Raw genomic sequence first — 24,678 nt, 5'->3', positions numbered from 1 at the left:
CTGCCCCAGCTCCCCGCTACACACTGCCCCAGCTCCCCGCTACACACACACACACACTTCCCCAGCTCCCCGCTACACATACACACACTGCCCCAGCTCCCCGCTACACATACACACACTGCCCCAGCTCCCCGCTACACATACACACACTGCCCCAGCTCCCCGCTACACACACACACACACACACTGCCCCAGCTCCCCGCTACACACACACTGCCCCAGCTCCCCGCTACACACACACACACTGCCCCAGCTCCCCGCTACACACACACACACTGCCCCAGCTCCCCGCTACACACACACACACTGCCCCAGCTCCCCGCTACACACACACACACACTGCCCCAGCTCCCCGCTACACATACACACACACTGCCCCAGCTCCCCGCTACACATACACACACTGCCCCAGCTCCCCGCTACACATACACACACTGCCCCAGCTCCCCGCTACACACACACACACACACACACACACACACAGCCCCAGCTCCCCGCTACACACACACACACTGCCCCAGCTCCCCGCTACACACACACACACACTGCCCCAGCTCCCCGCTACACACACACACACACACACACTGCCCCAGCTCCCCGCTACACACACACACACTGCCCCAGCTCCCCGCTACACACTGCCCCAGCTCCCCGCTACACATACACACACTGCCCCAGCTCCCCGCTACACACTGCCCCAGCTACACACTGCCCCAGCTACACACTGCCCCAGCTACACACTGCCCCAGCTCCCCGCTACACACACACACACACACTGCCCCAGCTCCCCGCTACACATACACACACTGCCCCAGCTCCCCGCTACACATACACACTGCCCCAGCTCCCCGCTACACATACACACACTGCCCCAGCTCCCCGCTACACACACACACACACACACACTGCCCCAGCTCCCCACTACACACACACACACTGCCCCAGCTCCCCGCTACACACACACACACTGCCCCAGCTCCCCGCTACACACACACACACACACACACACACACACACACACTGCCCCAGCTCCCCGCTACACACACACACACTGCCCCAGCTCCCCGCTACACATACACACACTGCCCCAGCTCCCCGCTACACACTGCCCCAGCTACACACTGCCCCAGCTACACACTGCCCCAGCTCCCCGCTACACACACACACACACTGCCCCAGCTCCCCGCTACACATACACACACTGCCCCAGCTCCCCGCTACACACTGCCCCAGCTCCCCGCTACACACTGCCCCAGCTCCCCGCTACACATACACACACTGCCCCAGCTCCCCGCTACACATACACACACTGCCCCAGCTCCCCGCTACACACACACACACTGCCCCAGCTCCCCGCTACACACACTGCCCCAGCTCCCCGCTACACACACTGCCCCAGCTCCCCGCTACACACACTGCCCCAGCTCCCCGCTACACACACTGCCCCAGCTCCCCGCTACACACACTGCCCCAGCTCCCCGCTACACACACTGCCCCACCTCCCCGCTACACATACACACACAGCCCCAGCTCCCCGCTACACACACACACACTGCCCCAGCTCCCCGCTACACACATACACACTGCCCCAGCTCCCCGCTACACACATACACACACAGCCCCAGCTCCCCGCTACACATACACACACAGCCCCAGCTCCCCGCTACACACATACACACACTGCCCCAGCTCCCCGCTACACACATACACACACAGCCCCAGCTCCCCGCTACACATACACACACAGCCCCAGCTCCCCGCTACACACATACACACACTGCCCCAGCTCCCCGCTACACACACTGCCCCAGCTCCCCACTACATACACACACTGCCCCAGCTCCCCGCTACACACACACACACTGCCCCAGCTCCCCGCTACACACATACACACACTGCCCCAGCTCCCCGCTACACATACACACACAGCCCCAGCTCCCCGCTACACACATACACACACTGCCCCAGCTCCCCGCTACACACACTGCCCCAGCTCCCCACTACATACACACACTGCCCCAGCTCCCCGCTACACACACAGCCCCAGCTCCCCGCTACACACATACACACACTGCCCCAGCTCCCCGCTACACACACTGTCCCAGCTCCCCACTACATACACACACTGCCCCAGCTCCCCGCTACACACACACACACAGCCCCAGCTCCCCGCTACACACACACACACAGCCCCAGCTCCCCGCTACACACACACACACACAGCCCCAGCTCCCCGCTACACACACACACACAGCCCCAGCTCCCCGCTACACACACACACAGCCCCAGCTCCCCGCTACACACACACACACACAGCCCCCCGCTACACACACACACACAGCCCCAGCTCCCCGCTACACACACACACACACACACACAGCCCCAGCTCCCCGCTACACACACACACACACACACACACAACCCCAGCTCCCCGCTACACACACACACACACACAGCCCCAGCTCCCCGCTACACACACACACAGAGAGAGAGGGAGAGAAAGAAAAGCACACACACTATACTTTAACATGTGGCCAGTAATCCACACATGTAGAGGCAGCACCGGGGAAGAGAGAAGCTACGTCCCAAATGGCGCCCTAATCCCTTTACAGAGCTCTATGGGCCCTGGTCAAAAGTAGTGCACTATGTAGGGAATAGGGCCCTGGTCAAAAGTAGTGCACTATATAGGGAATAGGGCTCTGGTCTAAAGTAGTACCACTTTATAGGGAATAGGGCCCTGGTCTAAAGTAGTACCACTATATAGAGAATAGGGCTCTGGTCAAAAGTAGTACCACTATATAGAGAATAGGGTCCTGGTCAAAAGTAGTACCACTATATAGGGAATATGGCTCTGGTCTAAAGTAGTACCACTATATAGGGAATAGGGCTCTGGTCTATAGTAGTGCACTATATAGGGAATAGGGCTCTGGTCTAAAGTAGTACCACTTTATAGGGAATAGGGCTCTGGTCTAAAAGTAGTACCACTATATAGAGAATAGGGCCCTGGTCAAAAGTAGTACCACTATATAGAGAATAGGGCTCTGGTCTATAGTAGTGCACTATATAGGGAATAGGGCTCTGGTCTATAGTAGTACCACTATATAGGGGAACAGGGCTCTGGTCTATAGTAGTACCACTATATAGGGAATAGGGCTCTGGTCTAAAGTAGTGCACTATATAGGGAATAGGGCTCTGGTCTAAAGTAGTGCACTGGATAGAGAACAAGTTGTAAATTGGGACATCAAGACAGGGATCAAAACAGACAGGCCGAGGGGGCGATGCCAGGCAGGGATCAGACGGGCCGAGGGGGTGATGCCTGGCAGGGATCAGACGGGCCGAGGGGGCAATGCCAGGCAGGGATCAGACGGGCCGAGGGGGTGATGCCAGGCAGGCATCAGACAGGCCGAGGGGGCGATGCCAGGCAGGCATCAGCCAGGCAGGGATCAGATGGGCCGAGGGGGCGATGCCAGGCAGGGATCAGCCAGGCAGGGATCAGACGGGCCGAGGGGGTGATGCCTGGCAGGGATCAGACGGGCCGAGGGGGCAATGCCAGGCAGGGATCAGACGGGCCGAGGGGGTGATGCCAGGCAGGCATCAGACAGGCCGAGGGGGCGATGCCAGGCAGGGATCAGCCAGGCAGGGATCAGACGGGCCGAGGGGGCGATGCCAGGCAGGGATCAGACGGGCCGAGGCCAGGCAGGGATCAGACGGGCCGAGGGGGTGATGCCTGGCAGGGATCAGACGGGCCGAGGGGGCAATGCCAGGCAGGGATAAGACGGGCCGGGGGGGCGATGCCAGGCAGGGATAAGACGGGCCGGGGGGGCGATGCCAGGCAGGGATCAGATGCCATATGTAGATCTGGCCCGTTTAATGAAGCTCCTGAAGAACAGTACTTGTTGTGCTGACGTTGCTTCCAGAGACTGTTTGAACTCTGTAGTGAGTGTTGCAACCGAGGACAGATCATTTTTACACGCTACACGCTTCACCATTCAGCGGTCCCGTTCTGTGAGCCACCACTTCTCTCCATATTATTAGCCAACGTGCAGTCATTGGAAAACAGACTGGACGATCTACGATTAAGACTATCCTACCAATGGGACATTAAAAACTGTAATATCTTATGTTTCACCGAGATGTGGCTGAACAACGACACGGATAATATAGGAGCTGGCTAGCTTCTCCATGCATCGGCAGGACAAAGCAGCTACGTCTGGTAAGACGAGGGGCGGTGGTGTGTGTCTATTTGTCAATAACAGCTGGGGCGCAATGCCTAATATTAAAGAAGTCTCGAGGTATTGCTCGCCTGAGGTAGAGTACCTCATGATAAGCTGTCGACAACACCATCTATATTATTTTTCACCATAAACTGATGTTGGCACTAAGACTCATTGAGCTGTAAAAGGCCATAAGCAAACAAGAAAATGCTCATCCAGAAGCGTTGCTCCTAGTGGCCGACGGCTAATGCAGGCAAACTTAAATCCGTTTCACCTCATTTCTACCAGCATGTCACATGTGCAACCAGAAGAAAAAAACTCTAGACCACCTTTACTCCACACACAGAGATCCGTACAAAGCTCTCCCCTGCCCTCCATTTAGAAAATCTGACCATAATTCTATCCTCCCGATTCCAACTAACAAGCTAAAATTAAAGCAGGAAGTACCAGTGACTCACTCAATATGGAAGTGGCCAGATGGTGCGGATGCTACACTACAGGACTGTTTTGCTAGCACAGACTGGAATATGTTCCGGGATTGTTCCGATGGCATTGAGGAGGACACCACCTCAGTCACTGGCTTCATCAATAAGTGCATCAATGATGTCATCCCCCACAGTGACCGTATGTACATTTCCCAACCAGAAGCCATGGATTAAAGGCATTAATCTGGACGCTTACAAGAAATACCGCTATGCCCTCAGATGAACCATCAAACAGGCAAAGTGTGAATACAGGACTAAGATTGAATCCTACGACACCGGCTCTGACGCTCGGATGTTTATTTAATCTTTATTTAACTAGGCAAGTCAGTTAAGAACAAATTCTTATTTACAATGACGGCCCAGGAACAGTGGGTTAACTGCCTCGTTAGGGGCAGAACGACAGATTTTTACCTTGTGAGCTCGGGGATTAGATCTAGCAACCTTTCGGTTACTGGCTCAACGCATTAACCACTAGGCTTCCTGCCCCCATTTGGCAGGGCTTGAAAAAAATATTACGGACTACCAAAGGGAAACTAGAGCTTACCAAACGAGCCAAATGCTTCATATGCTCGCTTCGAGGCAAGCAACACTGAAGCATGCATGAGAACACCAACTGTTCCGGACGACTGTATGATGACGTTCTCCGTAGCCGATGTGAACAAGACCTTAAAAACAGGTCAACATTCACAAAAGCCACAGGGCCAGACAGATTACCAGGATGTGTACTCCAAGCATGTGCTGACCAACTGGCAAGTGTGTTCAATAACATTTTCAACCTCTCTCTGACCGAGTCCAATACCTACATGTTACAAACAGACCACCATAGTGCCTGTGCCCAAGAACACTAAGGTAACCTGCCTAAACGACTACCGACCCGCAGCACTCACATCTGTAGCAATGAAATGCTTTGAAAGGCTGGTCATGGCTCACATTAACACCATCATGCCAGAAACCCTACACCCACTCCAATACGCATACCGCCCCAACAGATCCACAGACCAACGCAATCGCACATCACAGTGCTCTTTCCCACCTGGACAAAAGGAACACCTGAGTGAGAATGCTGTTCATTGACTACAGCCCATAGCTTTAGTAATGAGCTTTATTTTTATTTTGTTTTTTTATTTCACCTTTATTTAACCAGGTAGGCTAGTTGAGAACACCTTTATTTAACCAGGTAGGCTAGTTGAGAACACCTTTATTTAACCAGGTAGGCTAGTTGAGAACACCTTTATTTAACCAGGTAGGCTAGTTGAGAACAAGTTCTCATTTGCAACTGCGACCTGGCCAAGATAAAGCATAGCAGTGTGAGCAGACAACAAAGAGTTACACATGGAGTAAACAATTAACAAGTCAATAACACAGTAGAAACCAAAGGGGGAGTCTATATACAATGTGTGCAAAAGGCATGAGGAGGTAGGCAAATAATTACAATTTTGCAGATTAACACTGGAGTGATTAATGATCAGATGGTCATGTACAGGTAGAGATATTGGAGTGCAAAAGAGCAGAAAAGTAAATAAATAAAAACAGTATGGGGATGAGGTAGGTGAAAAAGGGTGGGCTATTTACCAATAGACTATGTACAGCTGCAGCGATCGGTTAGCCGCTCAGATAGCTGATGTTTGAAGTTGGTGAGGGAGATAAGTCTCCAACTTCAGCGATTTTATGGGAACTGGGAGTAAACACATCCTTCTGCAACTGGATCCTGGACTTTGACAGGCCACCCCCAGGTGGCAAGTGTAGGCAACAACACATCTGCCATGCTGATCCTCAACACTGGGGCCCCTTAGGGGTGTGTGCTCAGTCTCCTCCTGTACTCCCTGTTCACCCACGACTGCATGGCCAGGCACGACTCCAACAACATAATTAAGTTTGCTGACGACAACAGTTGTAGGCCTGATCACCAACAACGATGAGACAGCCTATAGGGAGGAAGTCAGAGACCTGGCAGTGTGGTGCCAGAACCACAACCTCTCCCTCAACGTGATCAAGACAAAGGAGCTGATCGTGGACTACAGGAAAAGGCGGGCCGAACAGGCCCCCACTAATAATCGACGGGGCTGTAGTGGAGCTGGTTGAGAGCTTCAAGTTCCTTGGTGTCCACATCACCAACAAACTATCATGGTCCAATCAGTCGTTAAGAGGGCACAACACCTTTTCCCCCTCAGGAGACTGAAAAGATTTGTCATGGGTCCTCAGATCCTCAAAAGGTTCTACAGCTGCACCATCGAGAGCATCCTGACCTGTTGCATCACCGCCTGGTATGGGAACTGCTCGGCATCTGACCGTAAGGTGCTCCAGAGGGTAGTGCGTACGGCCCAGCACATCACTGGGGCCAAGCTTCCTGCCATCCGGGACCTATATAATGTTGTGTCAGAGGAAGGACCAAAAAATTGCCAGAGACTCCAGCCACCCCAGTCATAGTATGGCAGTATGTATAGCAGTTGCCAGAGACTCCAGCCACCCCTGTCATAGTATGGCAGTTGCCAGAGACTCCAGCCACCCCTGTCATAGTATGGCAGTATGTATGGCAGTTGCCAGAGACTCCAGCCACCCCAGTCATAGTATGGCAGTATGTATGGCAGTTGCCAGAGACTCCAGCCACCCCTGTCATAGTATGGCAGTGTGTATGGCAGTATGTATGGCAGTTGCCAGAGACTCCAGCCACCCCAGTCATAGACTGTTCTCTCTGCATGGCAAGCGGCACCGGAGGACCAAAAGGCTCCTTAACAGCTTCTACCCCCAAGCCATAAGACTGCTGAACAATGAATCAAAATGGCCACCGGAGTATTACATTGACAACCCCCCCCATTTAATTTGTACACTGCTGTTACTATCACCCCCCCCCCCCCTACCTCCATGTACAAATGACCACAACTAACCTGTTCCCCTGCACATCAACTCGGTACCAGTATCCCCCCTGCACATCAACTCATTAATGTGTTACTTTTTCTGAAAATATTATTTGAACTCTTATTGAACTGCACTGTTGGTTAAGGGCTTGTCAGTAAGCATTTCACTGTAAGGTCTACTACACCTGTTGTAGACCTTACAGTGAAATGCTGAATACAACAGGTGTAGTAGACCTTACAGTGAAATGCTGAATACTACACCTGTTGTATTCAGCATTTCACTGTAAGGTCTACTACACCTGTTGTATTCAGCATTTCACGGTCAGGTCTACTACACCTGTTGTATTCAGCATTTCACTGTGAGGTCTACTACACCTCTTGTATTCAGCATTTCACTGCCAGGTCTACTACACCTGTTGTATTCAGCATTTCACTGTCAGGTCTACTACACCTGTTGTATTCTGCGCAGGTGACTAATAAAGTTTGAATTTATACTGCTGAGACAGAGACAGAGCGAGAGAGAGAAACAGAGAGAGAGAGAGAAAAAGTAACAAGGATGAAGGGAGAGAGCCATGAGAGAGAGTGTTAAACAAAACCAAGACTAACATATTCTGCTGTTGGCTTGACTAACATGCTGCTGTGTAATCTGTAGGCCTCCCCCCCCTACCACCGCGTCTCTCTCTGAACACACATTGAAGCCTCACAGTTAGTGAGATGGGGGAGCTAAAGCCAACTGCAGGGCAGATCGTACCGACTGTTCATATCATAACACTTTCAGTTTCACAGCCTCATTCACACCCTGCTGCATTGAGCCAAATAAATTCTCTCTCTTTCTGAGTGATATGTCTGTGTGGTTGGACCTGAAGGCCTCACAAGGAAAGTAAAAGACAAGGAGAGGACATTTCTCCAGTCCCAACAAGAAGAAAAAAGACAAGTTTAGGTTTATAATTAGGGGGAAGAAGAAAGATTTTGAATAGGAATCAATTGTTTGGTGCCGTGTAACCTCCCCCCCTCAGAGCCTGGTTCCTCTCTAAGTTTCTTCCTAGGTTCCTGCCTTTCTAGGGAGTTTATCCTAGCCACCCCTCAGCCTGGTTCCTCTCTAGGTTTCTTCCTAGGTTCCTGCCTTTCTAGGGAGTTTATCCTAGCCACCCCTCAGCCTGGTTCCTCTCTAGGTTTCTTCCTAGGTTCCTGCCTTTCTAGGGGAGTTTTTCCTAGCCACCGTGCTGCTACACCTGCATTGTTTGCTGTTAGAGGTTTTAGGCTGGGTTTCTGTACAGCACTTTGAGACATCAGCTGATGTAAGAAGGGCTTTATAAATACATTTGATTTGATGCCCACAAGGATAGTAAAACAAAATGTGCGTGTCAAAAGTAGTCTTAACTTAACTGCTGGGACTGATGTTACGTAATACTTTCAAACAACTGTCCCTAAGGAGACACAATGCATGGTGTAAAAAGAAAAAAAAAGAGGAACGTGTAGGTTTGTCTTTGAATCAGTATGAGTAAAGTTACTGGAGATTCTTGTCCTGCGTGCCTAGTAGTAACACCACAAGTACCTATCACAGGAAATGACTGCTTGGTGTGTTCCGTCGTCACAGTGAGACAAACAGCATGACTATACTACTACATCATGAAGTCATAAAAACCAGCCCAAATGACACGAACGTGGTCTGAAACAAACAGTCAGTTGGCCCGAGAGTTTCACATAGAAATATATCATGTAGAACATATGATTCTTCTGAAGGTTCATAGAAATATATCATGTAGAACATATGATTCTTCTGAAGGTTCATAGAAGTAGAACATATGATTCTTCTGAAGGTTCATAGAAATATATCATGTAGAACAGATGATTCTTCTGAAGGTTCATAGAAATATATCATGTAGAACAGATGATTCTTCTGAAGGTTCATAGAAATATATCATGTAGAACAGATGATTCTTCTGAAGATTCATAGAAATATATCATGTAGAACAGATGATTCTTCTGAAGGTTCATAGAAATATATCATGTAGAACAGATGATTCTTCTGAAGGTTCATAGAAATATATCATGTAGAACAGATGATTCTTCTGAAGGTTCATAGAAATATATCATGTAGAACAGATGATTCTTCTGAAGGTTCATAGAAATATATAATGTAGAACAGATGATTCTTCTGAAGGTTCATAGAAATATATCATGTAGAACAGATGATTCTTCTTGCATAGACAGCTGGCATGTTTGGAGGCTTGTTCAGACAAATTAAACTAGGGCCTTGCATAGTCAGAAATACATGATGTAACCTTGACGGTTCAGATAGAAATACATGCTGTAGATTGAGGAACACGTGATTCTTTGTAGCCACAACTGTATATGTAACTGAGATCCTTTAGGAATCACGCTTTCATGGTGAGGTAAAAACCAACGTCACCCTCGGCCCAAAATGAGAATTCCCACTTGATCTAAAACAAAATGGTGAAGACATTGGTTTCCTAAAAAGCGAGAAGTCTGTGGTACGAAGCCGACCAGTTAGGCCTTACATATACAGTTTGGCTACGAAGAATCACGTGTTCCTCAATCAATATACAGATCTGTGTACAAGTAGGTACTGAGTGTTCTGTACATACCTAAACTAAATACAAGCCAAGGCTATGGGACACTGGGGAGAGGGTTCTAGACCTAACATTTATTCATTCAGTCAGTGATTTTACATCGCAACAATTCGTTCTTTCTGTGGAAGCAAGCAATATAAATATATTTTAACATCTTAGTCATTCACAGCGGTTTATTTTTTTAAATGTGTGATGACAACAGAGATGGTACTCAGGAAATAAGTTATCTTTTCATGCAATATATATTTTTTATATGTGCAAACTAATCCAGTCATTATGATGTTAAATTTGACAGTTAAAATACAGTTCCAGAATTGGTGTCATTTAAAATATATATTGTTTCCCAACAAAGAGATTAATTTGCCTGTATCTTCATTAGAGGTCGCCCGATTGATCGGAATGGAGATTAATTAAGGCTGATTTCAAGTTATCATATCATCGTTTTTTTTACACACCTCTATTTAACTAGGCAAGTCAGTTAAGAACAAATTCTTATTTTCAATCACGGCCTAGGAACAGTGGGTTAACGGCCTTGTTCAGGGGCAGAACGACAGAGTTTCACCTGGTCAGCTCAGGGATTCAATCTTGCAACCTTACAGTTAACTAACCACCTGATTACATTGCACTCCACGAGGAGACTGCCTGTTACACGAATGCAGTAAGCCAAGGTAAGTTGCTAGCTAGCATTAATCTTATCTTATAAAAAAAAGATCAATCATAATCACTAGTTAACTACACATGGTTGATGATATTACTAGATATTATCTAGCGTGTCCTGCGTTGCATATAAATCGGTGCGTATTCGCGAAAAAGGACTGTCTTGCTTCAATGTGTTCCTAACCATAAACATCAAAGCCTTTCTTAAAATCAATACACAGAAGTATATATTTTTAAACCTGGATATTTAGCTAAAAGAAATCCAGGTTAGCAGGCAATATTAACCAGGTGAAATTGTGTCAATTCTCTTGCGTTCATTGCACGCAGAGTCAGTGGACATGCAACAGTTTGGGACGCCTAAATTGCTAGAATTTTACGTAATTATGACATAACATTGAAGGTTGTGTAACAGGAATATTTAGACTAATGGTTGCCACCCGTTAGATAAATATGGAACGGATCCGTATTTCACTGAAATAGACGTCTTGTTTTCGAGATGATAGTTTCTGGATTCTACCATATTAATGACCTAAGGCTCGTATTTCTGTGTATTATTATGTTATAATTAAGTCTGATTTGATAGAGCAGTCTGACTGAGCAATGGTAGGCACCAACAGGATCGTAAGCATTCATTCAAACAGCACTTTAGTGCGTTTTGCCAGAAGCTCGTCGCTGTGCTTCAAGCATTGAGCCGTTTATGACTTCAAGCCTATCAACTACCGAGATTAGGCTGGTGTAACCGATGTGAAATGGCTAGCTAGTTAGCGGGGTGTGCGCTAATAGCATTTCAAACGTCACTCGCTCTGAGAATTGGAGTGGTTGTTCCTCTTGCTCTGTAAGGGCCGCTGCTTTTGTGGAGCGATGGGTAACGCTGCTTCGAGGGTGGCTGTTGTCGATGTATTCCTGGTTCGAGCCCAGGTAGGGGGTCGAGGAGAGGGACGGAAGCTATACTGTTACACTGGCAATACTAAAGTGCCTATAAGAACATCCAATAGTCAAAGGTATATGAAATACAAAACAGAGAGAAATTGACCTATAATAACTACAACCTAAAACTTCATACCTGGGAATATTGAAGACTCCTGTTAAAAGGAATCACCAGCTATATGTTCTCATGTTCTGAGCAAGGAACTGAAACGTTAGCACATATTGCACTTTTACTTTCTTCTCCAACACTTGGTTTTTGCATTATTTAAAACAAATTGAACATGTTTCATTATTTACTTGAGGCTAAATTGATTTCATTGATGTATTATATTAAGTTACAATAAGTGTTCATTCAGTATTGTTGTAATTGTCATTATTACAAATAAATAAATAATTGGCCGATTAAAATCGGTATCAGATTTTTTTGGTCTTCCAATAAATCGGTATTGAAAAATGTATCTTTATATGCACTAACATCATTAGGCAAATTTATTTGGGGCTAATATCTACCCGAGTAAGTAGAAACTCAAAACACAGCTAGATCACCAACTGTAAATATACTACCCACTGCTAGTAGCCATTTACTAAAAACAGTCCATGTAAGCCCGCTGTCCAATGAGGCCTCTGCAATCGGTATGGCCAATGTACATAATCATTTTGTGTGCCAAGTATCTCAAAGCCATGTCAAATATACCCACAGAAAGTGGAGAACCTCCTCTCGTCAACCATGACAACGTGACAGCTGGGTTTTGCCAACAATTGGATTTTATGATGTTATATGACTGTGTAGATTGTGCAGCTCACAGCAATGCGACCCAATTGAAATTTACTCGCACAGGGGGGGGGGGGGTCATGAATGTAGGATGTGGGAGTAATAAGGGTTTTAAATACAGTAGCAGAGACAGTGAAAATAGCTGAAAACAGTTCAAATGGGAAGCTGAGAAAACGTCTCTCCCACGGGAAGGAAAGACCTCAGACAAATTGCACAGGGAGGGGACAATTGGCAGGAAAACACAGTACAAAAAGGACACATTGCTATTCCTAGTTATTTTTAAATCGAGTTGCAGAATGATTTTCCAATTGGTAGGGCTATACTTCTCCTCCGTAAAAATACTAAAATAGTTATATTAGCATAGCTTTTAGAAACAGTTACACAACGGGTGGGTCTAATCCTGAATGCTGATTGGTTAAAACCGCATTCCAGCCGGTGTCTATTCCACAAGTTACCACCAGCTAAATCCATGACGTTAAAATGCCTATGTACGCTGTTCCATCTGACTGTGCAATCCACTGTCTCATCAGCCCAGCCAGACAATTTATAAACTTGATCTCTGCTATGAAACGCATCTAGACATCTAAATCAGAATAAAACAATGCCAGCCTCAGCAACTACGGCAGAGCCAGCCTCAGCAACTACGGCAGAGCCAGCCTCAGCAACTACGGCAGAGCCAGCCTCAGCAACTACGGCAGAGCCAGCCTCAGCAACTACGGCAGAGCCAGCCTCAGCAACTACGGCAGAGCCAGCCTCAGCAACTACGGCAGAGCCAGCCTCAGCAACTACGGCAGAGCCAGCCTCAGCAACTACGGCAGAGCCAGCCTCAGTTAAATATGAATAAAACGATAGCGGACTCGGTGGGAAAGAAAAGCACGTCGTCACCAGTTCTTCAGCTTCACGCTAAATGATCAAGGTGAGCCAGTAGTCCTGACCAAAATCACTTGGAGAATATGGAAACAGATTACTAAGGCAAAGGATGGCCAAACTACAAATCTCAGTCAACATTTACTAGTTTATCATCCTGCGGAGTTTGCTACTCTGGGGCAGAAAAGGTGGACATGCTGCTGTTACTTGCCAGAAACCTTTAGGTAGGCCTAAGACATGGTAACAAACAACTAGACCTACCACTCTAGTGGTCCATCAATGTACGCACTTACTTGACAAAAACAATGTAGTGTTTACATTAGGTAGGTTAGTTCAAACAAGTATTTACCATAGTTAGGTTTTACCATATACTGAGATCAAACTACCAAGATGCCTCTGTATGTAAACAGATAAAAGGGGGGGACCCTGAGGAGGCCACCATCTTGTTTACATCAAACTACCAATGGATGTCTGCCTATTGGGGCTGACCCCATTTAGTCAACTGGTAGACTCCTTGGCTGGCAAAGATTTTTTTTTTTTTTTAATCGAGCAGTAACAAAAAAATAAAGGGAACACTAAAATAACACATCCTAGATCTTGAATGAATGAAATATTCTTATTAAATACTTTTTTCTTTACATAGTTTAATGTGCTGACAACAAAATCACACAAAAACTATCAATGGAAATCAAATTTATCAACCCATGGAGGGTCTGGATTTAGAGTCATACTCAAAATTAAAGTGGAAAACCACACTACAGGCTGATCCAACTTTGATGTAATGTCCTTAAAACAAGTCAAAATGAGGCTCAGTAGTGTGTTTGGCCTCCACGTGTCTGTATGACCTCCCTACAACGCCTGGCATGCTCCTGATGAGGTGGCGGATGGTCTCCTGAGGGATCTCCTCCCAGACCTGGACTAAAGCATCTGCCAACTCCTGGACAGTCTGTGGTGTAACGTGGCGTTGGTGGATGGAGCGAGACATGATGTCCCAGATGTGCTCAATTGGATTCAGGTCTGGGGAACGGGCGGGCCAGTCCATAGCATCAACGCCTTCCTCTTGCAGGAACTGCTGACACACTCCAGCCACATGAGGTCTAGCATTGTCTTGCATTAGGAGGAACCCAGGGCCAACTGCACCAGCATATGGTCTCACAAGTGGTCTCATCTCAGTACCTAATGGCAGTCAGGCGAACTCTGGCGAGCACATGGAGGACTGTGCGGCCCCCCAAAGAAATGCCACCCCACACCATGACTGACCCACCGCCAAACCGGTCATGCTGAAGGATGTTACAGGCAGCAGAACGTTCTCCACGGCGTCTCCAGACTGTCACATGTGCTCAGTGTGAACCTGCTTTCATCTGTGAAGAGCACAGGGCGCCAGTGGCGAATTTGCCAATCTTGGTGTTCTCTGGCAAATGCCAAACGTCCTGCACGGTGTTGGGCTGTAAGCACAACCCCTACCTGTGGACGTCGGGCCCTCATGGAGTCTGCTCAAACGGTCAGAAACAGACATGCACATTTGTGGCCTGCTGGAGGTCATTTTGCAGGGCTCTGGCAGTGCTCCTCCTTGCACAAAGGCGGAGGTAGCGGTCCTGCTGCTGGGTTGTTGCCCTCCTCCACGTCTCCTGATATACTGTCCTGTCTCCTGGTAGCGCCTCCATGCTCTAGACACTACGCTGACAGACACAGCAAACCTTCATGCCACAGCTCGCATTGATGTGCCATCCTGGATAAGCTGCACTACCTGAGCCACTTGTGTGGGTTGTAGACTCCGTCTCATGCTACCACTAGAGTGAAAGCATCGCCAGCATTCAAAAGTGACCAAAACATCAGCCAGGAAGCATAGGAACTGAGAAGTGGTCTGTGGTCACCACCTGCAGAACCACTTCTTTATTAGGGGTGTCTTGCTAATTGCCTATAATTTCCACCTGTTGTCTATTCCATTTGCACAACAGCATGTGAAATGTATTGTCAATCAGTGTTGCTTCCTAAGTGGACAGTTTGATTTCACAGAAGTGTGATTGACTTGGAGTTACATGGTGTTGTTTAAGTGTTCCCTTTATTTTTTGGAGCAGTGTATATAAAAAAAAATGTATTAAAAAATAAAAATGTATGGCACACGAGACAGCAGTCTGATTCAGTCTGAATGGCAAACCTGTATCAACAGTAGTACATTTACTGTTGATTTGAAATTATCGGAATTTACAGTGTTTGTTTGGCTACAGTAAGTTCTGTTAAATCCATTCAATATAGTCATATTACCGTCTTAACGTTGTCGTTGTAAGAGTGGACATGTTTGCAGAGCGCACAACCTTTTAGTTATTGACAAATTATTCATTTTTTTGTTTGCTCTGGTCAAATCTTTGAGTAAGAGCACAAACCTGATTACGCATAGAAGTAGACCTACTCTATCTGGCCTGCCTGCAAATGTAGGCCTATAAATGTGTCCCTCTGGGGATATGATACCATTTCTGATGGTCTTAACTCACCATTTTAAATGTGGAGCTTCTCAAAAGTAATAACTTCCTTCACCTCAAAACAGCAAGTGAACAAAAATCTGTGTGGTGGGGGGGGGGGGTGCTCTAATCCAGTGGTAACGTCATAAAAACAGGTCTGATTACTTATCCCAAATAGTCTACAGCTGTGTCTGTCCAGAGCTCACTGGTACAGGAAACACAGAGGCCCCAGAATATTCAATACATTGTTGCAAGTATGCTGACGTGAGATCTGGGCAAGACCAAGTTAATACAGTGTTTTTGACATACAGTAGAAAAATAAGTCTACATACAATGTGAGCAAATGAGGTGAGATAAGAGAGGTAAAGGCAAAAAAAGGCCATGGTGGCGAAGTAAATACAATATAGCAAGTAAAACACTGGAATGGTAGATTCGCAGTGGAAAAATGTGCAGAGTAGAAATAGAAATAATGGGGTGTAAAGGAGCAAAATACAGTAGGGGAAGAGGTAGTTGTTTGGGATAAATTATAGATGGGCTATGTACAGGTGCAGTAATCTGTGAGCTGGTGCTTAAACAAACTCTTATTTACAATGACTGCCTACCCCAGGTCAAAACCCAGACGACGCTGAGCCAATAGTATGCCACCCTTTGGGACTCCCAATCGCAGGTCGGTTGCGCTACAGCCTGGAATCGAACCAGGTTGTCTGTAGTGATGCCTCTAGCACTGAGATGCAGTGCCTTTAGATAGGTGTGAATCATAACATCCTACATAATATTTGTGAACTCACCCCCAACATGTAAACACATTTCTATGTTCTGTAGTAAAAAATTAAAAAAAATAAAAAAACAGGAAGGAAGAGAAGTGTTTTTGATGACATCAGTGTGCATCGTGTGATTTTAACTATTCATGAGTAGGCATTGTCTACTAATTGGTTGAGGAGGTCATTGGAAACACAGATAAATATGAAGTAGAACATTTTAGAAATGCCCCTTTAATTTATTTATTTTTAAAGTCAGTTTTACTGATAGAGGAATTAATACTAAATGACTAAGAAATTAATCCAAATAAGGCATAACAGGGCATTATACTCATTGTGAGAGTCCAAGATGAATGGCAAGTAATTGCCATTGCTCACTGGTTGTTACTGAAACCGATGTAAGTTTAGATTAACAGATAATCTATTTTTAGTTGGGGTTTTTTTGCACGGACGGAGTCTCAATTTACCACATCTGCAAATATCGCCGTTCTGCATGTGCAGTGAGATGTGGCAGAGCTAGAGTGGTGTTTTGCCAGGCCATGAGACACCACAAAAAAACAAAAAAAATTATACTTGAGATTGTTCAAAAGTAGCCACCCCTTTGCCTTGATGACAGCTTTGAACAGTCTCGGCATTCTCTCAACCAGCGTCATGAGAAATGCTTATCCAACAGTCTTGAAGGAGTTCCCACATATGCTGAGCACTTGTTGGCTGCTTTTCCTTTATTTTGGTTACTACATGATTTCATAAGTTGATCAATATTATTCTACAATGTAGAAAATAGTAACCTTTTTTTTTTTTTACCCTTGGATGAGTAGGTATCCAAACATTTGATTGGTACTGTATATGTAGGTTGTTTTGCCCACAAGCCTCACAAGACTCGTCTGAAAGTCCCCGGTAAAAAATAATAAGTATACAGTGTGTTCGGAAAGTATTCAAGACTTGACTTTTTCCACATTTTGTTACGTTACAGCCTTATCCTAAAATAGATGGAAAAAAAAATCCTCAATCTACACACAACACACTATAATTCATTAAAAAAAAAGAAATACATTATTTTCAACATTGAGCTCAGGTGCATCCTGTTTCCATTGATCATCCTTGAGATGTTTCTCACACACCTGTCATATATAAGGTCCCACAGTTGACGGTGCATGTCAGAGCAAAAAAAACAAGCCATGAGGTCGAAGGAGTTGTCCGTAGAGCTCCGAGACAGGATTGTGTCGAGGCACAGATCTGGGGAATGGTACCAAAAAATTATTCTTAAATGGAAGATTTTTGGAACCACCAAGAATCTTCCTAGAGCTGGCAAAACTGAGCAATCAGGGGAAAAGGGCCTTGGTCAGGTAGGTGACCAAGAACCTGATGGTCACTCTGACAGAGCTCCAGAGTTCCTCTGTGGAGATGGGAGAACCTTCCAAAAGGACAACAATCTCTGCAGCACTCCACCAATCAGGCCTTTATGGTAGAGTGGCCAGCTGGAAGCCACTCTTCAGTAAAAGGCACATGACAGCCCGCTTGGAGTTTGCCAAAAGGCACCTAAAGGACTCTCAAACCATGAGAAACAAGATTCTCTGGTTTGATGAAACCAAGATTGAACTCTTTGGCCTGAATGAATCCTGAATCCATGAATCCATAGCTGTTTTTCAGCGGCAGGGACTGGGAGACGAGTCAGGATCGAGGGAAAAATGAACTGAGCAAAGTACAGAGAGAGATCCTTGATAAAAACCTGCTCCAGAGCACTTAGGACATCAGACTGGGGTAAAGATTCACCTTCCAACAGGAACACAACTCGACAACGATTTGTTTAAAGAAATGTTTTTGTCATTATGGGGTATAGTGTGTAGATTGAGGGGGATTCATCCATTTTTAGAATAAGGCTGTAACATAAAAGGTGGAAAAATTCTAGGGGTCTGAATACTTTCCGAATGCACTGTAGTTGACAGTCATTAAATCAACAAGTAATTGTGCATGCTGAACAACAAATGAATTAGTGGGTGATGGTGATTTCCGATAAAAAGTGAGGGGAGAAAAAGCACACACTGCCACCGCCCCCCCTCCTTATCTGATAGTAGGTGTTAGATGCCTAGTTTCCCTTCTGACTCAGCTCAGGTGCCAACATAGACATCATTTACAAACACACAGAGAAGCTCAGACAGATCCAGATCAGAGAAGCTCAGACAGATCCAGATCAGAGAAGCTCAGACAGATCCAGATCAGAGAAGCTCAGACAGATCCAGATCAGAGAAGCTCAGACAGATCCAGATCAGAGAAGCTCAGACAGATCCAGATCAGAGAAGCCACTAAGCTTCATCGGAAGCAGACTTTAAATTTAGAATGGATAATGAATGCGTTTACACAAACAAATGTTATTATGTTATTATTATTATGTTATCGAGTCGTTCCTCTATTCAAACTAAAAACGTATCATTCCTGTATCGTCTTGAAAAGGGAAAGATGCACATCTCTACTATAAATGTACATAACGGCAGGGTAAAGTGACTAGACATCAGGATAGATAATCATAAGAGAAGAGAGTAGCAACCGCATACGAGAGCGTGCGGGCGTGTTGTGTCGGTATGCGCGTGCATGTGAATTAGGGTCGGGACGATACCAGTATCGCACTATTTGTATCGTGACAGGGAAACAAAAACACAAAAAAGGGGGATTTAACTTCTTAAGGAAAACAACACGGATGTTGGAAACAAACGTCATTGTGATGTCATCCAGAGTCACATGGATTCATTTATTTTACATTCAGGAACAGAGTGAAATCTGCTTTGTGTTATCATTTTTTTTTTGGGGGGGGGGGGGGGGGGGGATATTGCGATACTGATATCATACCAGCCCTAAATGTGTGGGTTATTTTTTGTCAGTGTCATGCATACAATAATGCGATTATTGTGGAAAGTGAGATTAGGAGTGGCAGGAAGCCTAGTGGTTAGAGCTTTTGGCCAGTAACCGAAAGGTTGTTAGATCGAAATACCGAGCTGAGAAGGTCAAAATCTGTCATTCTGCTCCTGAACAAGGCAGCTAACCCACTGTTCCAAGGCTGTCATTGTAACTAAGAATGTGTTCTTCACTGACTTGCCCAGTTAAATAAAGATTACATTTTTTTTAACAAGTTTGATTACAACTTTGACATGCTTTGGAAGAAGACCGATTTCCATAATAATCCTGTTTTCATGGACACGTCTGAAATCAGGCAACCTTGACGGCACCGATAAATGCAGAAAATCACTAATCAAAAACAAACATTCTAGCACATCAAACATGTTATTTTTGGGAAGCATATTTGATTCTGAGTTTGGACATATAAAGTACATGTGAAAGCTACTTCTAAAAGAAGCATATATGCAGCTGTTCCAAGTACAACTCACTCGCCAAGCGTGCTTGCCTGGTGTATGGGCGAATCAAACGCACCGCTGGAACGCCGATTAAGGTATTTACATGTCCTAATAATTTGATTACTCAGAAAACCAGGTGTTTTTAAACGGCATATGCTTACCTCCGATTATGACCTTACGCCAATTAAGATAAGCAGAGTACGGTGTTCACATAACTACTGCATAGACTGACATAATAAGTTCAATATGCAAAATGTACTCGTGATAATGTACTCAGTGATAGTGAGTTTTAAGTACTTGGTACTACAGTAACACAAATGAGGAACATGATGTGACAACAAAATACAATTTTAGTGTAGTGATGATCAAAGTTAAACAGACATTCAAACCAGAATTCTGTCATCGAGCTAAATAACAATTCAGGGTGGTATCAAAGGCCCATTTTTAAAGTATATAGGAAAATATATAGGACTAGTATTTTGGGGGAGAGGGTTTGTTTTCAACATGTTAAGTGTTTAAGACAAACCCTAGGGTTAGTCACTATGCATTCTGTAATTAACTTCTTTATTGCACACACATTACTATGATTTTGATTATTTAGGGTGAAAGGCATACAGCTATATTTGGTAGTAGGAAAAAGGGGAAAACTATTTAGATAAGCGGAGCCCTACTTGCAACTAAATGCATAGATTCAGTGTCATTATCATTGCTGCCTCACTGAAGACAATAGCTGGATATCAATTTCAACCTGTATTGCTCTGATATTAGGCTATACAAAATACTGCAACAGCATGGGAGGGTAGAAATGACATCACCCTTGATTTGATATTTCATCATACTTCATGGAGACAGTTCATTCTGCACCCATTGTGGCTATAATACAATGTATTTATTCTGTCATTGTCATGAACGAGAGACGTGAAGTATTATTCAGCTCGCACTGGTGGCTTGGTTTTTGTATAGGATCTGAGTGATACGTCCTTTAGACAAAAGGTTTCCAGAGCGAAGGACGGTCACACCAGACAGACAAGCGGTTCAACCAACACACACCCCCCCCCCCCAAAAAAAATGCTTCACTCGCTGCTGTACCTTGGCTGTACTGTTGTCAGATTTACAAATAGCAAATAATTATAATTGTTATTATTATGTGCATTTTTGTTTTACATATCCAACGTGGCAAATATTCAGACGTTTTAAACGTATATGGACATAAATGGACGCGAATACAGTTAGCTTGCTAGCTAGTTAGCCCGGGTTAACGTGGATAGTGTTTAGAGAATAGCATACTTACGCTACGTTCGGCGCTGGAACGCCTGTAATGAGGGCTACAGTAGTTAAGTTGACGTTAGCTATTCCTTCTGGAGACTACGTAGACTACGTTACATAAAATGTGTCGAATTTGCTACCTGGCAAAAGTCTCGGTCAATTTACTGTGTAACCATAGTCTGTTGCAGGGGGAAAAAATACTTTAAAGAGATATATATATATATATTTTTTTTTAATCGTTCAATGTGTAAGTTACATGGAGAACAAAAACAACAAAAAAACATCCCGTGTAGACAAAAGCCCGCTGAGGCGAATACCTTACAGGCTAGCTGAAGCTAACTAGTTAGCCACCAGTTGTCACCCAGCTTTTCCCTTCAACACACAGCTATAATTATTCATATTATTAGCATAAAAGCAACTTTGACACATAAGTAAAACACCTGTTACTTAAATGCGTCCATAAAAAAAAAGTAGGTGACATACAAGTCCAAAAATAACAATAAAAGTTGTGGCCATAGCTAACGTCAAAGTTGATTAGCTTGCTAGCTGGGGTTTTACCTATGATCATGAGCAATCAAATCTAAATAAATATGAACATTTAACTTTCTGCTTACCTTTTCAATACCCATCAGGTTCTGCCTGTTCATTCAGATCGTGAAGATAAAACTACGTAGCTTGTAAAACAGTAATTTCCCAAAATATTGAACATGAACAGTAGCTAGACTACGGGCTATGTGTGACGTCCAGTTTATTGCTGGGTTTGAAAACATCCCCAGTCCGTCCTTCGTCTTCAAGAAGAAACTCCCCCCAGCAAATCATGCAAACGTCGCTCCCATTGGCGGAGAACAGTCATATTGGTCACGTGAGTCCTGACAATCTTTTTTTTTTTAAGGGTCTAAAGTCTGCTGGAAAATGGGTATGTCAAGCTATTTACCACATTTTAAACATTTCCCGGAACTGATAGAAATGGCTTCGATATAATAAAATAAAAATCTTCGTTAGGTTAGTATGTACATTTTAAAGTCGTGTTTTATTGCGTGTATAGATACCGAATGGTGAGTATTTTGCAAGTCAACTTTTGGGGTGCATATCGGAGAGGGAGAGGTGGGTGACGCTGGGCGCGTCATCCTTTCCGCTCCGCTCTGCGGCTTTAGGGAATGTTTTTCGAACATGTCGAATGAAGACATAACAGAGAGGTAAAATCTGACTATGTGCATTCAATTGTCATTTATATGAATGCATAGACACTGTATTCTAGTTCCGTCGATGTGTTGCATCATTCCTGCCGCTCTGTCTATATCGAATTGTTGTGGCGCAGTGATATTTGCATTATATGGGTATTAAAGCGCATGCGCGATTGGGAGAACACTATGAAAGATTGTTTATTATATTGACAAGAGATTCGAGTGCCCGCTCGAACAATAGAAATACATGTCCTCAAAGATGGAAGGCATGAGGAGGAGGGGGCGAGATCAGGTGGGACCATTGTGGCCAATGAGAGGGTAGATACGCGTGTATCTACAGGCCATAGAGATAGATATAGGACTCATCTTTGTTATCTGTGTCATTATAGCGTCCGTGACGCTGTTGCATTGAAAGCCATCTCCATTTTCTTCCTCATTGGCTGATAATTCTCAACTCATAGGTATCCCCATCCATTTGACACATTTAAAATTGTGGAAGGCCTCAATTGCAATGTCCATGCTATAAGCGGTCATACCCATCATGAGTCTTCTATCTATCTCTATGACAAGAGACAACTCTGATATAAAGTATTTGTTTATTTTTTTTATCAGACTTGCCAAAATGCCACATGCGTCTAGCCTGAAGACTCACGGTACCACTGTGATGTCTTATGTCATCTTCACAGAGTATTGCTGCGCTACTAAACAGACAGTTGAACTTTCTACCGGTGTCGCCCCAGCCTCCCGCCTGCTGTGTACCGGAGACCTCCTTGCTAGCTAACAGTGCCTGGCAGGCAAGGGCAAGGTACACTGTCTACCAGTGTCCTAGCTAGCTACCTATCCTGCCTGCTGTGTCCTAGTTAGCTAGCTAACCAGCTAGTACACAGTGTCCTTCGCTCCCGCTTGCCAAATACATGCCCTCGCTGTCGTTACAGAACTGTGTGAAAACAGCCCGACAGGCCGGGGGCAAAGGACACCGGTGTCCTAGCTATCTCTATTTAGGTACCTATTTTGCTTGCTATTATGTACCAGAGTCGTTAACAGAACTGCGGGAAAACAGTGCCCGACAGACGAGGGCGAAGGACACTGTCTACCGGTGTGCTAGCTACCTAACTATCCCCACCTCCTGCTTGCACAGTGTACTGGAGTCCTATCTTTCTAACTAGCTAGCTAGCTAGCACCCAGTGTCCTAAATGTTTACAGAACAACTGCCATCATTAACAGAACTGCGGGGAAAAAGTGCCCGACAGGCGAGGGCAAAGGACAGTCTGCCTCTTCTTCTGTGGGTTTATCTGCGGTTGGCATCCAATGGTGCATTACCGCCCACCTATTGTACTGAAGTGCCTCCTCCTCCTCCTAGCTTTAAAATGGACCAATAGAAGCATAAAGAGGTGTTCCTGCAGATGCAGGAATGCCCACGTTCAGGAAACCCCAAAGTGCAAAATATTACCTTTTCATTCAAGACAGGATAAATATATTGTTTCAAATGATAAAACATGTTTTGTTTTAGTTACTTTTTTTCCTCCCTCAACTCAGCTAGCTAAAAGCGAGGCTAGGTTGAAGATACCACTGTAGCTAGCAACCTCAACCTAATAAAAACAAACGTCATTACCATCACGATAAACTTAAACGCCTCAGCCTTGGAAAATATTTGTTTGTAAGTTCGATTCAAGCATTTAGCTAATGATGATAATCTTGTTATTGATAGAGTTGCTTCCAAGGCTGAAGCGTGACAAGAAATAACTACATTGAAAGACCTGCACCGTAGCTTTGTTTGTAGCTGCTTCTATGCGTGCGGAACAAATTCTGTACTTCCTGTTTGCGTAGTCTTTCTAAGTACCAGAAAGCTCCACTAGGGGGCAAATAACACCATTGAACACAATGAAAATCCAATTTAACCATTGTAATAAAATAATCTGTTACCTTCTAACAGGATGGCAGCACACACCCGCTTGCGGTTTAAGGCTCCGTTTGCGAGACACATTTTCCAAACTTTGCGTCGTCCTCAGTCCAGCCAGAGTCTGTCAGATATACTTTTGAGGAGATGGGGAAACTCCATTGGAATCGTATTAACGCCCATTGTGTATGTTGCCCATTTGTCGTAATGGGTAGCGCAGTGCATTCAGGGTGATGCTAGGACAAAGAGAGGACTCCTTCAAGGAGTGAATGGGAGTCAATTGGGCGCTGGCTAAAATACCCAGCATGAGCATGAAATTTGTGAACAAGAAATACAACGTTACCATTTTTTATTTTTTTTGAGATGTGACATAATTAGCACTTCATGGCTACAGAC

General features: G+C 45.1%; 1 protein-coding gene across 5 annotated transcripts in view; it reads right to left on the bottom strand.

Moving 5' to 3' along the window:
- The window catches only part of LOC109880789 (ankyrin repeat domain-containing protein 12-like), a 58,592-nt gene extending 36,621 nt beyond the window's left edge, over positions 1-21,971 (bottom strand). For all 5 annotated transcript variants that reach the window (XM_031806495.1, XM_031806497.1, XM_031806498.1 and 2 more), the window contains exon 1: positions 21,816-21,971. The gene's annotated coding sequence lies outside the window, so the exon portion shown is untranslated. The remainder of the gene's footprint in view (positions 1-21,815) is intronic.
- Positions 21,972-24,678: the final 2,707 nt, after the last annotated feature.

The sequence above is a fragment of the Oncorhynchus kisutch genome, linkage group LG27, assembly GCF_002021735.2.
Source record: "Oncorhynchus kisutch isolate 150728-3 linkage group LG27, Okis_V2, whole genome shotgun sequence".
In the NCBI taxonomy this organism is placed as follows: domain Eukaryota; kingdom Metazoa; phylum Chordata; class Actinopteri; order Salmoniformes; family Salmonidae; genus Oncorhynchus; species Oncorhynchus kisutch.
This window is presented reverse-complemented; position numbering and strand designations above follow the sequence as displayed.